Source organism: Etheostoma spectabile, chromosome 6 (assembly GCF_008692095.1).
Source record: "Etheostoma spectabile isolate EspeVRDwgs_2016 chromosome 6, UIUC_Espe_1.0, whole genome shotgun sequence".
Lineage (NCBI taxonomy): Eukaryota > Metazoa > Chordata > Actinopteri > Perciformes > Percidae > Etheostoma > Etheostoma spectabile.
The window spans coordinates 28,306,578-28,321,239 of record NC_045738.1 but is presented as its reverse complement, the minus strand read 5'-3'; the positions used below and the strand labels follow the sequence as shown (position 1 = coordinate 28,321,239).

The following is a 14,662-nucleotide window of genomic DNA, read 5'->3' as shown; positions in this document are numbered from 1 at the left end:
AGAGTTTTCTGTCGGTTGTTAATTCAACCAAAACAAGTTCCTTCTGAGCCTATTTTGCAGCGGCAGGGCTGCGTTTTTCTCTGCTTGGCACCGCCCAAGACGATTGTGATTGGTTTAATGAAATTCTAATAAACCAGAGCATGTATTCCTCCCATCCCCAAATACTATGTGGGGTAGCCAGACCCTCATTCAGCGTGCTCTGGAGGAGGGTCTGGCAAAGTGATACTATGTATTAGCAAGCTAAGACACTTGAAAACCTAGTACTATAGCGGTCTGATTTATTAACATTCCACAATAACACAAAATGCAGCCTTAGCTTGACTAGACTTGTCACTTTTTTAATATACAAAACAGTGTGCTCCACCCTCAACCTTTAGCCTTCTTGCCACCATGAGCCAGGCAGCATTTTTGAATCAGTGAATACATTATCATGCTATTGTCCTTTATTATTACCAAGTAGCAGTATTAGGGCCTGGAATGCAGGGTTTAAAAGTAACTTTTTGTCCACCAGCCAAATACAAGTAAATGTGAAAATGTTACTTATTTTTGGCTGGTGAGTTAAGCAAATCTACCAGCTACTTGCACATTTTACCAGGATTTGTCTGGTAAATGGTACTAATTTTAGACCCTGCTTACATGTGTTGAAGGGGAGTGCAAGGACAGGTGGTGTCCAGCCAATTGTGGTGTGCTGGCCAAAGTCTCAAAAGTCCAAAGCTGATTTTTTTTTTTTTTCACCCCAGTCCAGCCCTTGTGCTACCCAAAATGAGAATTAGTGTGATGTTCTGGAAATGAAAAAGGCAAAATGATTTTTCCCCCTAACAGGCTTGAGAGGTCTTAGGTCTAAGATCTTTGAGATCAATATCCTAGACAGGGGCATGCTGAGCTGCAGGAGCTTTCCTTCTGTTCACTGAGCCAGCACAGAAAAGGAAAAGTGTCATATTGTGATCTTTATCCAGTAATCATCCTGACACACAGTCAAGTGATATATATGTCCGATCGTTTGCTCCATGACTGTCCGCAGTGTGCAGCGCAGCTATAACATCTCTGCTGAGCCCTGGTAACACCTGGAAGTTGAAAAAAGCTCAGAACCATGAAGAGAATGGAAAGGAAAAAACAATTACAGTCAAGTTATGTCCAATTGGACATTGTTTCAACAAAACAGTCCAAGAATGGACAGTTACTGGTAATAAGTTTCTGGATCAGTCAATGTTTATTTTCAGCCGCCACGCCAAACTAACTGCATAGCCAAGTAGATGCAACACCTGTTCCAAGGTATCACGCCACGGTTTGGTCAAGAGTCTCAGCCAACACTTGTCCCATGACTGCTCTCAAATCCCACATACATGACATTTACTCTGAAGACATGCCGTTTGTTGAGATTTTAATTATCGCCCTTTATTGAAAGGATTAAGTACACATCCCCATATACAGCTCGGACACACGGCTGTCCGTGTTGACGTACCGTCCCCTGTTGGGACACAGACGTTGTCCTTTTCTTCTCTGGTTCCGGCTCTGACCACGGAAACAGTGAGGGGACAGCTCGCAAAACGCTTTTAACTCCGTCTCGCAAATTTATCTGTCTCTGCAGTCATCTCAACCATCGGATAGAGCAACAGGAAAAAATACTCATGGCTTTTTTTTTCCTGTGAAGAAACATTATGGTGTTGGTGAATTCCAAAATAAAAAAAAACACCATTTAATGTTGCGTTAAAATGCGTTGTAACTCATGTTATTGAGATTGTAACAGGCATGATATATCCGAAATTTAATCAGTAATGCTTATATTACCGCGTTACAGCAAAAAGGAATACTGTAATTGCTTGTTACTTTTGTAACGCGTTACTCCCAACACTGTTACTGCATCGAATCACATTCAATTTTAAAGTGGGTGTATTATTTTCTCTGTTAGTTTTACTGTGAATGGGAAAATCAGCCAACACAAAGAGCATGCATATGCTGCCAACTGATCACTATGTGTTATAATGCTGTTACTTTATTGTGTTTGTTCTAAAACTTCATGTACTCTGAGTCAACATCAGTCACAATACTTATTCAATGTCTGGACTGAGAAAATCCTAGTTTGTACTGGGCACAAGCCTGAGAAAATACTCAATCTCTATTTACACTTCTGGCTTTTATTCATACAAACAATAGGGTGAACTGTGCTGAGATACCGCTGGGGGATGGCTCAATGTCGGTGCAGCCTATCAAGGGCATTAACTAATCAGTATTGTAAGATTTTGGAATTAATTCCTAGAGTAAAGCTTCACTCCCGAAGGGATGTATACTGTTGTGGCTAAGGAAAAGGCAATCACCTCCACTTTTTAAGAGACTGACTTCCATCCTTTGATAACCACCTCAACTTCTACCAGCAAATACTAATTGTGTTGTCCAGTCATGTTTCTTCAACTTATGAATGTCAGCTGATTCAAAAATCCGCAGCCTGACTCATAACCAGATCCAACAGGTGAGAAAAACGGCTTTAAATTCACTTAACTGGCTCCCACTCTGTCTTAGAGTGGATTTAAAAAATGCAATGATCACTTTTATGGCTTTCAGAGCGTTAGTCTCAATACATAGCTTCCTCCTATGAGCCTGAATACAATCTGAGAAACCCTACAAAAGGTCATTACATTCCTAAGTCAAATCCTAAAATCAAGGATGACTTTTGTGTCCCGGTCCCTCAGTTGTGGACTGGGCTGCCTACATCAAAACTAGCGGTTCGCCACTTTTTACTGTATTCATTTTTAGTAACCAATATACAACTTCTGCCAATAAATCGGTATATGTACTGTAGTAGCTGGTAACTCACAACGAGATGATCAAGTGCAAAATGCCAGGTGTGTGTTTTGTTTTTTTATGATCACAGGAGAACCCGGGTTGCTAGCATTGCCAGACCTTGGGTCCAGATTGTGGATAAAACATGGGGATCCAAGAAAGCGGAGGAAGGGGAGCAAGTGGAGGGAGCCGGGGATGCAATTTAAGGGAAGTGAGAAGCACCTATAGTCATCAGGCTTAGCACTCAAGTCAAGGTGGTCAAGCGATGCCTTTTCAAAATAATGTGAAGGCACATGTGCACATGACAGCTGAGTGTTCTGAAAATAAATAAATCCCTGTCAAGAAAACATGTTTGTCAAAAGGCTTTCTGGGATAAACGGTACATATTACGGAGATAAAGGGTGGTCGGTGCATCCAAACAAAGACCTGAATGCAAAGGCTTGACTTAAGCACCACTAGTTAGTCCATGTGTGCTCCTGCCAGAATTAAACAATGCCATCACACAACCTCAGCTGATTTTGAAGTTTCTGTCAACAAACAAGCCAATCGAGCTAGAGTAGGTATAATTCATTGCTTCAACATGCACAGTAGAGCGAGGACCATCACGTTCACATACATGTACGTGTAACAGAGCAGCGCAGTCCACTTTGAACTCATCTCTTACCACTACTACAACTATGAGGATATTCAACCGGTGGCAGTATCCCCCCCCCCCCCCCCCCCCCCCCCCCCCCCCCCCCCCCCCCCCCCTTTCAGGGATGAATCCAACAGTTTCTTTTTAGGCAAGATCTTGTATGAAGCTTGTGGGAAGTTACACATCCTCCAATTCCTATGGCAGAGATCTTCAACAGGGGGTCCGGGACCTGTAGGGGGGTCCTCAGAGTAACTGCTTGAGGGCCACCAAATTATTATTATATAACTATGATGTCTTAACATGAATCCAACATATCATTAATACAACAACCTATTTCTGGAAAAAAAAACTTTTAGGTAGTCACTAAGGTAGCCATCCTCAGATCCAGTTAATACTAAGGATTCACTGTGTATGTTTGGCAATGAAGCGTGATCATGCCAACAATTATTATTTTCATAGTGTTTTCCATGCACTTAACAGGTATGTGTAAAGGCTTTAGGCCGTCCACACATCATTGTAGGCCCAAAGTAATATGCAACATAATTGTCTACACTGCACTGTGTGTAGTAGGGGGTCCCTGATCCTACTCTCTTTCAGTTATGGGGTCCTTGGCTTAAAAAAACATTGAAGACCCCTGTCATATGGGACAAATCATAACTCCTATCACTAACAGAAAAATTGTAATCAAAACAAGTGTCAGAAAACTGCCAACTGTTGCTCATGCACATGTTTTAGGTCAATGTAGTTCAGAATACAGCTAGCAATTTACACATTCATTCATTCATGTAGAATGATTACAACTTGAATTTGGTTTAGCAAGTGGCAATATACAGTACATACAGTAGCAAGGGTGTAGGACTGGGGGGAAAGGGGACCAGTTATACAGGGCCTCTTATGTGAGGAATGAATTGGTTGTGGATGCAGGGAGGGGCCCAGAGAGACTGTCTATGTAGAGGCTCCAGATAAGGTGCTACGCCCTGCAGTAGGGTCTTTTGAGATGTATGCTAGTGTCCACGGTTGACACAGTTAAGCCATCCTGCAGCTGGAGCTTTGTGTACAGATAGAGATAAAGGAAAGACTGTGTATAACATTTGTTACGCGATGCACTTCGGTGAATTATCACCTTAGTTTTTACATGAGGTGTGAAAATTCCATGCCAGTGTGATATGAAGGTATGGTGCGGAAAGATAGAGACTTAAAGATAGACTTGATCATTTATGTCTGTGACTTGTGTAGAAGTATTTGGGAAAATGTCAACTGTTGGAATGTAGTTCAAATCTCTTTTCTTTCTTTCTGGGACTTCAAAATCAGCTCACATGTGTTTAAATATTTGTACAAGTGACAACGTTACCATACAAATTAGGTTCTCACATCATATTCTACAAGTACTCACATCGTGTCTACAAGCGCTCACATTTTGCACCATATTTCTATATTTTGGACACTGGTGTGCGTGCAACGGGATGTGACTGTGGATGTATCAGTAGGCGCCACTAACACGGTTTCTTATACAAACCTGACATCTACTGGGCAACTGCAGAACACATGGCTTAACAATCAGAAAGCATGACAAATACATTTAAAAATGCTACACAGCAAATATAATTCAGTTACATTATTTGTAAAACAAAAATTTAAAAAAATAAATAAAACCTTGGAAATACAGTGCATAGTATCTCATTTTGCACTGCATATATTGAGAATGCAATTCCTGACTGCAGTATTAATGTTAACATGTTGTTTGGTTTGTGTAGACCTTCATGATTCATATACTGCCCGGGCCAGATTGAGATTCTTAGTTTTACCCACAATACCTTGTATAGAACCCTGTCATAGTGTGTAGGTCGTTGTTGCTTTTCCAATGCTCTAGCGTTTGAGAGGCCTCTGCTAAGTTATTCATAAAGCCCCATTACTCCTTATGCATTTTTAATTGGCCAGACATAGCTTTTATGGCATGATATGGAGGCTTGTAATGAATATTTACTATCCAATTATTAATGGCCGGGACAATTAATAATAACCTGAAAGGCTGGCACGTTAAATTCCGCCACACTATTCTTTCTTCATAACGGTTGTATTATCAGTTGATAAGATGCATTTAATTATCATAATGTTGAGTTTCATTTTAATCATTGAGCTTATTCTTTGACCTTCATTTAAGGCGTGGAGTATTTTTTAGCTGGTACCATTCAAAGGACTGGAGAGAAATCAGTCTGTTCTGTATCTGCTCCAAAAAGATCAAGTGACTCTGCAGAAGGTCTCACTCCATTTGTCCCTCATTGGCTGCTGAGTAGAATATCATTGATTTTTTTTTTTTTTTTTTTTCGACCATACGTCCTTATCTTGAATGTCAGAGATGTTCATCACCCTTTTTCCAATATTTGCTCACCATCGTGCCGTCCCATCACTCACACGGACTTCCAGTGTGTTTAAAAATGCACCTTCAGCAACCTGGCGATGACTGCAAGCTTTTACTTTTGAGAAAGGGGGGGGGGACAAGAGGAGACAAACTGCATTTGCACAGTTAGAATATGAATCATGAAAACTGCATGCTGGTTTAGTTTTTTTGTGATTGACAAAATGAACACATCCCCTTCCCCCGAACACCCCCATTCGTCATCACCACTTACTCAAAGAAAAATTAGGAAAAGCTTACATGACATCCATAACTATTCAATACAATACAATAAAATAACTAAATAATCAGCCGTAAACCAAATAAATGTGTATGTGACAAAGCAATAAGCACATTGTACATGTCTTTATAGACAATCAATCCGGCAAACTCTTCATGTAGCTTCTTTTTTTTTTTTTTTCAAACAGCGCCACCGGAGCCATCTCATAGACCCACTCTTGGATTGACGCACTCCTTCCTTTCTTCCTTCCTCCACCCTCTCAAAACAATGTGTCTAGCTCAATCATTAAACTAGTCTGGACCCAGCTTCGTATGTGCTTATCCATCCCGCTTAGGATTTGGTTTATTTTTTCATTAACATTATCCTGCAAAATTCAGAAAAGTTTGGTGAATTAATCATTTTTGCAATGATAAAAAAAAGGCATTGTCTAATCTTAGTTTTCACTTCCACATCACTAATGGTAACATTCACCCATAAGCATGCACGCATGCGCACACACACACACACACACACACACACGCACACAAACACACGCACACACCAGTGGTGGAATGCAACCAAGTACATTTACTCAAGTACTGTACATAAGGACAAATTTGAGGTACTGAGTCTTTTACATTCTACATCTACTCCACTACATCTCTCTACAAGAGAAATATTAATTATATAATCTGACGGCTTTAGTTACTTTACTAATTAAAAATGTTGCATACAAAAGACATGTAGTTTACAGAATTTGTTTTTGATGGGGGGGGTTTTCCGCTTTCAGCCCTTTTTTTAGTTTTCCAGTTTCCCCAAAGGTTTTCTCTTTCTGTATGGAGTACTTTTACTTTTAATACTTTAAGTACATAAGTGACATTTTTAGTGGAGGGCTTCATTTTTGCTGTGTGGCAGTAGTTTTACTTAAGGATCTGAACACTTCTTCCACCACACACACACACACACACACACACACACACACACACACACACAGTTACAGCTTACAAGAGCTGTCCTGTGTACTGTCCACATGTAGCATTTCTTTGATCACATTTAGAGCTGTAATACCTGTCTTAGAGTGGTGACATGATATGAGGGTGAGAGACACCGGGGGGGGGGGGGGGACGTCTGCAGCCGTGTAGCGAGGACAGCCAACCACTCACACACATTCACTTCCAACATACCACATCAAAACTGGAAAATCTATAAAATGTTTAATAAAGTCAGTGTCATTGACCGCATCCATTTTATGTCAAGTTGAATAAAAAGTGGAGGAAATAAGAAATAATTTTCTGATTGACGAGGTATGTGTGAAATTCTCATCTCCTCACTGTAAATGAGGGACGGTATTATGATATCCACCCCTTTATTTCATGGAAACCATTTTTGACCGAGCTGTGGCGATTGAATTTCTAGATGGATGTCCTCTATTCTACAAGACACCTGTCTCTTATCTCCCGCTTATCTGTGAGGATCGACGCATGCAGACTCTTGAATTACCTATCCATACAATGTCATCTGTTTGTCCCCCAAGTTGGTGTAACCCAACCTTGAAATCAGAGCCACCTAAAATAAATAAATGAAACCCTAATCAAAAATGCTCCTCTCCTTTGGAAGGGTGTCAGAGAGGAAGGATGATCCGTCCTGATTTGATTTGGTTTCCAAACCACATGATGCATTCGGACAATTAAAATTTCAGCAAGTCATTCGCTGATGGCCCTGTGAGTGAGTGCCGCTGGGGCCGGGTCTTGGGTTTTGGATTTCTTGCGGTTCTGCCGACACTCTGAGGGCAGGTTATTTATTTTGGCCCGCTGCCATGTCTGAGAAAACCATGTTTCTTGGAGTGTGTGTCTGGAGTCTCAGAGCAAGGTCAAAAGTGTTCAAAGAGCATGTGAAGAGAGCCAGCTCACTTCGAGAGAATAAAAGCTGCTGTACGGTGCGTTCAGGGCTCTGTTCATAACCTCGGGTAGTTGGTTTTCCCTACACAGAATTACAGGAGAGACAGGTTTACAGATGAGAAATAAGGTTTATTGTACAGCTCAAAGAAAAATGTTCTAAGTCTTTGGGGATGAGACTCCATCACAATGCAAATATTTTGTATATCTATGTAGGGGTAGAGAACCATCAGACCCCTCCGATGGAATCTAGACTCCGGTGGTGGCAACATAGGAGCCCGAAAACTAGACCAAAGGAGGCTCCGGACCGGTCAGCTGGAGTAGATTTTCAATTCAATTTTCTTTACACAGCGCCAAATCACAACAACAGTTATCTCACAGGTCTAGAACGTTCTCTGTGAGGTTATTTACAGAAACCCAACAATTTGATTGGAGGAGGAAGGGGAGCTGGAGGGTTGCACCCTTTGACTGCAACGACAGCTAAAAAGCAAAGAGAGAAACGATTATTTAAAAGAAGGGTGGGGACTCTGTGATTGGCCCTTGCATTTTGTTGTAGGATTTTGATTGGTTCATCGAGAAGGGGAACGCCTCCAACAGCTGATTCCATTTATGATTAAGAGTTAAGACGTGCTACATTTATTTAGATAACAGCTGAACTAATTTATACTGCATAATTAAAAGTTAGGTCTTCCTGACAGAATCTACACTGAGCTACATATCGTCCTCATCTTGATCACTCATCCATCACTCAACATTTTAGGTCAATTGAGTGAGTTTCAACTGAAAAGAATTATTTTGTTGCTTATTTAAATTAAAAATGGTGTTAAATTACTTTTTCTTTTGTCTCTATTATTTTGAAGTATTTATTTTCTTGTTTTGTTTTATTTCATTATTGATAAGTCTTTGGGTTTTGGATCTTTATGGAATATAGTTCCTATTCATGATTGCGAAGGTGAGTGAACCATGTCTTTCATCTTAAAGCAGATTTAAGGGAATCGCAAACTTTTTGTCACTTCACAGTTTAAAAATGTATTAGTGATTCTTTGAAGGCTGCGCCAACTTAAACTACATGACAAACCCATTTCCAATTTACTATGCTTCAGAACAAACATTTAACAATTTATCTATAATGTCTCACATTAGAATGCATGGATACATCTTCACATCAAGTGTTCACATCACATGTTTTCTGTTTGCTTGTACCAACGGTGATTGCTGTGGTTCTTGCTGAGATCTGAAGCCTCAGCCATTTAAAAAAAAAGGCAGGAAGTTTTCTTTTAAATTGAACAAAAGCTGTGTGTGTGTGTGTGTGTGTGTGTGTGTGTGTGTGTGTGTGTGTGTGTTTGTTGTGCGTGTGTGCTGCGTGCGCAGATGCACATGCTCCGAGAGGCTTGTGTGCAGCCACTTGTGGAATGTTTAGCAGCCATGTGGCATGGCGCCGTGGAGATAAAAAAAAAAAGAAAAGAAATTAAGTGAATGTGATTAAGATGAAGTCATCAAGTGCAATCTGCTGCTGCAGCAACACCGCAGGGACTTCTGAGGGGGGATACTTCTGTGTTGGGCAACGGACGAGCAAATGTGGGTGTGCGGCGGTCCGTGACACCCTTTTACCCGGAGGGGTCCGTCCACGAAGAGAGTGACAGTGATGATGATGTCATCAAAATGGGCCATGGCACGATGTGCTCGAGAACGGTGCTCGGCTATGGGGGGAGTTGTCCATTTAGTAAGCAGCGAAGCATGGCAACTCCACTACAGGCAGTGCATAATTCCCAGCAACATGGGAAAAGGACATGTCTTTAAAAAAAACAAAAAAAGTGTATGGCTTCACCATTAATAATGAAACACAAATGGCGTTCTACATCCCCCGGCTGGCTATGCTGGGCTATTTCTTGTTTTTCTTATTACACTCCATTGGGTTTTTTCCTCATTGAATTTTAATCTTGGAGAAAGAGAAGACCACTTTTCAAAAACAAGTCAAAGGGAAATAACTGAACAAGCACTGTTGGAGGTTTGAAAACCGTTTGGGAACTTTCTCCATCGGTTCTGCATTATTGTCTAAATAGAAGTTGTGGTGTAGTGCTTTTACCGGGGCTATAAGAAACTATATCACCATATAACCATAACTGTTGGGTCCTTGTAAATTCTGGAATGTGGTCTAGACCTACTCTATCTGTAAAGTGTCTTGAGATAACTCTTGTTATGAATTGATACTATAAATACAATTGAACTGAACATCTTTGTGCTCATTTCCCCAGTGCTTTCCCAAGGGGAATGGAAATGACACATTTCATCAAGACATTTCTGTCTTTCCTTGCCAATAGGACTCCCCCCCCCCCCCCAAAAAAAAAAAAAAATCCTGTACCAAAGATATTCAGATTGAAGTTCATCCGAACAAACAAACAAAAACAAGTGACCACACAGACATGATTGAAGAGATTTCCAGGACAACAATGAAACCAACAGATAGATAAACAAAGACATGTTGGAGGAGCTAGTAATAATTCCAATAAAGCACAGTGTGTGTTGTTACTCCCAAGCATCTCAAACAACACAGAATAAGGGATCAATTCTCATCAGTATGATCCTGATGGCATATTGTGTTCATGCTCACTAGCAAGCATGTTCTGTCAAGTCACAATGCTGCCACCAAGTGGGGGACCGTGAGCATTACAGTTGCTCTCTGAATTAATTAATTTATCACAAATCTTTTTTTAGTCCCACCAGGGGAAATTACAATTTACATTCTATTGTTATTACACACAGGCCTGAATTACACACACATGCTCAGTACCTTTACATGCGCTAAATGGAGAGACGTCAGAGTGAGTTAGCAGGTTTTAAAGTGTGATTTTCTAAGTGTATTTATTGTGTGTATTATTTGATGCACCCTGCTATTCGGCTGTATTGTTTTTGTCTGTTCATATTTCAATACTACTTCAATTTCCCAAAGAAAAAACTGCCTCCAGTCAGTGAGTATGAAGTTTATTATGACTGGCAGATCAAGACTTACAGTCTGCAGCCATGCTAACGGCTGTGACAAGAGTCCTTATGTGGCACACATGCTGTGAAATCTAGGCATGTAATGTAAAAAAAAAAAAAGAGGTGTTACTTAAACTTTTGTTTGTTTGTGAAATGATGTAATTTTTTTCCGCGGCTCCCTGTTGGCAGTTAAAGCAAAGGGAATCTCTATTCCTGGCCTTCGCAGCAACACAAAGAGTGGTAGGCAAGACTTGAAGAACAGGTCTGAGGGGCTCAGTCACTGCAACGGAAATGTGCATATCCTGATCCATCCCTTTAACTCCATAGCAGGGCCGTGCACAGGTACAGGCTAAGATAGTTAGCCCCCCGGAGGAAAAAAATAAAATAAACTAGTGCATCATTACGTTCTGACTATAACAATATTTGGTGCAGGCACAAAATATAGACTGCTTCCAATTAAAATTCATTATTTAGAAACTTGTGCTGAGCGTCATAAAAAACAAGCCTAGAAATCTAGACGCACCCTGACGGCAAAAAATGGAATTTAACTTGGGAGCTGGAGAAAAGTACTTCTGGTCAGGCCAATCACATCGTGTGTAGAGTTGGTGGGCGGGCTTAACGTCATGACAGCAGAGTTGCGATGGTTTCGGGTGAATTCCCTGCGGTCTTTCAAATTGGCTTTTATTAAAATTAGGCACTTCTTAAAATAGGTAGCTGTGTTTGGAGTTTTGTCGACCGGACACGGCAAAAGTTGAATCAACTTGCGTTGCTGTGGTTGGTTGTCCTATTACGTGCAGAGGGAATTTGAAAGACAACCGTTCATCCCGCCCCTCGGATTGAACCCTGCCAATGAAGAGTCCCCAGACCCAACATCTTAACAACGTTTGGCTTGTCAGGCTAGAAAAAACTGCTTTAAAATAATGTTGACGTCATAATTAATAACATAAAATAATTAAGTGCAACCCTTTGCAGCCACACTACAGTTCTTCTCTTTAGCACCTCAAGTGGACATAGGTGCGTACATCCCACGCGATCAAAAAAACATTTAAAAAACATTGTGGCCTTCATGAGCAGGTTCCATCTCCTCTGAGCCATTTTATCTGAGTTTTGAGTCACTTCCTGTTTGGTGAGTTGATACAATAATGGGCGTTTCTCAATATGTGTTCTTCTATGGACTTGTGTCCTTGTGTCCTTGTGAAACGTCATGTTTGGTGGCCAAGTGTACTGACCCATCACAAGTTAGCATTTCGCCAAGAACAGTTAAAATCCCCGGATGTGATCTCGACACGCCCATTTTACCGAGGATACTCGGATGGTGACTTGTGTGAACTTGGCCGGCAGGTATCCCAGCATTCAATTCGGGTGTAAAGCGCTTATGGTTTCCGGTACACATATTTTCACAATTTACGTCTATTATTAAATCAATAATTCTTTTTAAGATGTTTTAAGCGAGAAATCAGCGGTGTAGATTTTGAATATAGCAGTTCAACGAAAATTGATGGTGAATTAAAAAAGCCTTCGGAGTTGGACAGCTCCACCATCCCGGCGGGCGAGCTTGCTACGCCAGCCGGGAATGACTCTCGCGAGCCGGTCAGTCAGTCAGCTCACAGACCCCTCTGGCCCCATATTTAGACAGACCCCTCTGGCCCCACATTTAGACAGACCAATGCAGCATCAACAATGGAAGAGGAAAGCCAGGTCCACAATTGTAAGATATTTTAAACAATTTTTTCCGCTGTCATATATATATCTGTCCTCATCCTGGCTCTCCTCCCTCGCAGGATCCTCTTCTGCATCTCGGTAACGTATACAGATGGCAGTGACTAACTTTACCCAGTCCATCTATAATTTTAATTTTAATTTACTTTAATTGAAAACCTGGAAGACTAAACAACAAAACAACAAGGCGGTGTGAAGGGTGACCGTCCTTGCTTTATTATGAACACACACATCAAAGCTAACTATAAAGTGGCAAGCGCCCTCTTTGCTGGGGGTGTTGCGCAATAACAGGAAGAACGCTTCGTCTCAAAACGGTCACCAGCGTTTTGTGTTCTTCTGAACTTGCGAGTTCAGTCTTCCAGGTACAGCTAGCAAGTACGGTCTCCCCAAGAACACAAGTCCGTTCTTTGCTTACTTGGTATTGAGAAACGCCCAATGTTTTTACTCTTCGTCCTTAAAGACGACAGAAACATGATGGGACTGATTTCCTCCTCTGAGGCATTTTAATGAGTTCAGGGACGGGCTTTTCACAATAAGAGAACCCTTTACAAAACAAAAATAACTAAAGGCAAAAATGGGATTTTAACTCACAGCCTTCAAATTGCAGAACAGTTAATCTTCCAATTCCAAACATTTCTATATTTTGAAAGTAATTAGTCATCGTTTTAAAGTTGTTTTAATCTGCAGGCTGTTCAGCGGAAATTATTAAAGTATTAAAAGTAGTCAAAAGTGGAGTTTTGGGGGTTAATGCAAGGAAGGGAGGGGGAGGGGATGGGATGAGGAGGGGGAGGGGGAGCTAGCTTCAGTTTTGTTTGACAATACTTTGCACGTCACTTATAGCACTTTGAACGTATACAGAACAACATAACATGTAACTACACTTTGTGTCATGTGACTTTCACACAGAAAGAGATAATAATAATGTAAAGGCCAGTAGAGTAGTTAAGCACTATTTTGATTATAGCTACGCTATAAGGTTTTATTATTAAGGTATCGGGCTTTTATTTTGACAACCAAAGAAACCGGAAGTCTAGTGACGTAAATGAACCGCGCAAACGACGGAAAGGACAAAAGAAAAGTCTGAAAGGGTCCGCGGTTAAAAACAGTAAAAAGCCACGGAAAAACAGTTAAAACTACAAGGTTTAGCTTCGGTCAATTGGGGAACAAGGTTTGTGAAGTTAAAGAGAAATATATTTGAAATGTAACGTAACATGTTTAATTTGGTAATGCTATCGTGTTGAAAGTAATTTAATGAGCTGTGTAACGTTCGAAATATGATGGTAATGCATGGTTTATTTGTGTTGTACACAGCTCTTACGTTGGTTGAGGACAAGGAAACCATTAAAAGTAATCAAACCATCAGTTCTGGCCTTCTCAATATTGACTGGATGCTACAAATAATATTGAAGAGACTGTCCTTTCCCGAGAAATTTTCCCAAAGGTTGTTTTTGCAATTCCGACCTGACGCTGCCCTCCATTGGTCGAAGCAGTTACGACGGGACCAAACCAGGAAGTAAGGTGACAAACTGGCTGCACTAATGTTCAGTTGTCTTAGTACGTGTTTAGCAGCGTAAAATGCAGTATACTGTAGAAGTTACGCAATTCTGATTCTAAACATTCTATATGAGACCCTGGGTTCCAGACCAGAGAGTGAGGAAGAGCATGCAGTACGTCACGCGACAAATCAGACAGCTACATAATGACATCTACTATACTATACTAGATACTGTACTATAACGTTACTATAAACGAGCCATGTCAGTAAAAGTATGATAAGGAGAAAGATAGATGCTGTGCACTAAAGCATTCTTATTTTAAATTTACATTATAGAACTTAAATCTTAGTCTAAGTCCGTAAGGAGTTGGAACCGGAGGGTCGTGGGTTTAAGTCCCCGTACGGATTGTGGATTGGTTGCTGAGAGATGCCACTTAACCTCCTGGGCACTCACAGTACCCCCCCAACCGCTCAGGACGCTGGTCCAGCACTGGCAGCCGACTCACTCACTCTGACATCGCTCCATTTGTGCATGAATAGATCCTGA

The 14,662-nt window shown here is 40.9% G+C and overlaps 1 long non-coding RNA gene across 1 annotated transcript; it reads left to right on the top strand.

Moving 5' to 3' along the window:
* The first annotated feature begins 518 nt into the window (after nt 1-518).
* LOC116691132 (uncharacterized) lies at nt 519-5,714 on the top strand. The gene is made up of 3 exons (XR_004332433.1): nt 519-640; nt 4,461-4,466; nt 5,704-5,714. It is a non-coding gene; the product is annotated as an uncharacterized LOC116691132 (long non-coding RNA).
* Nucleotides 5,715-14,662: the final 8,948 nt, after the last annotated feature.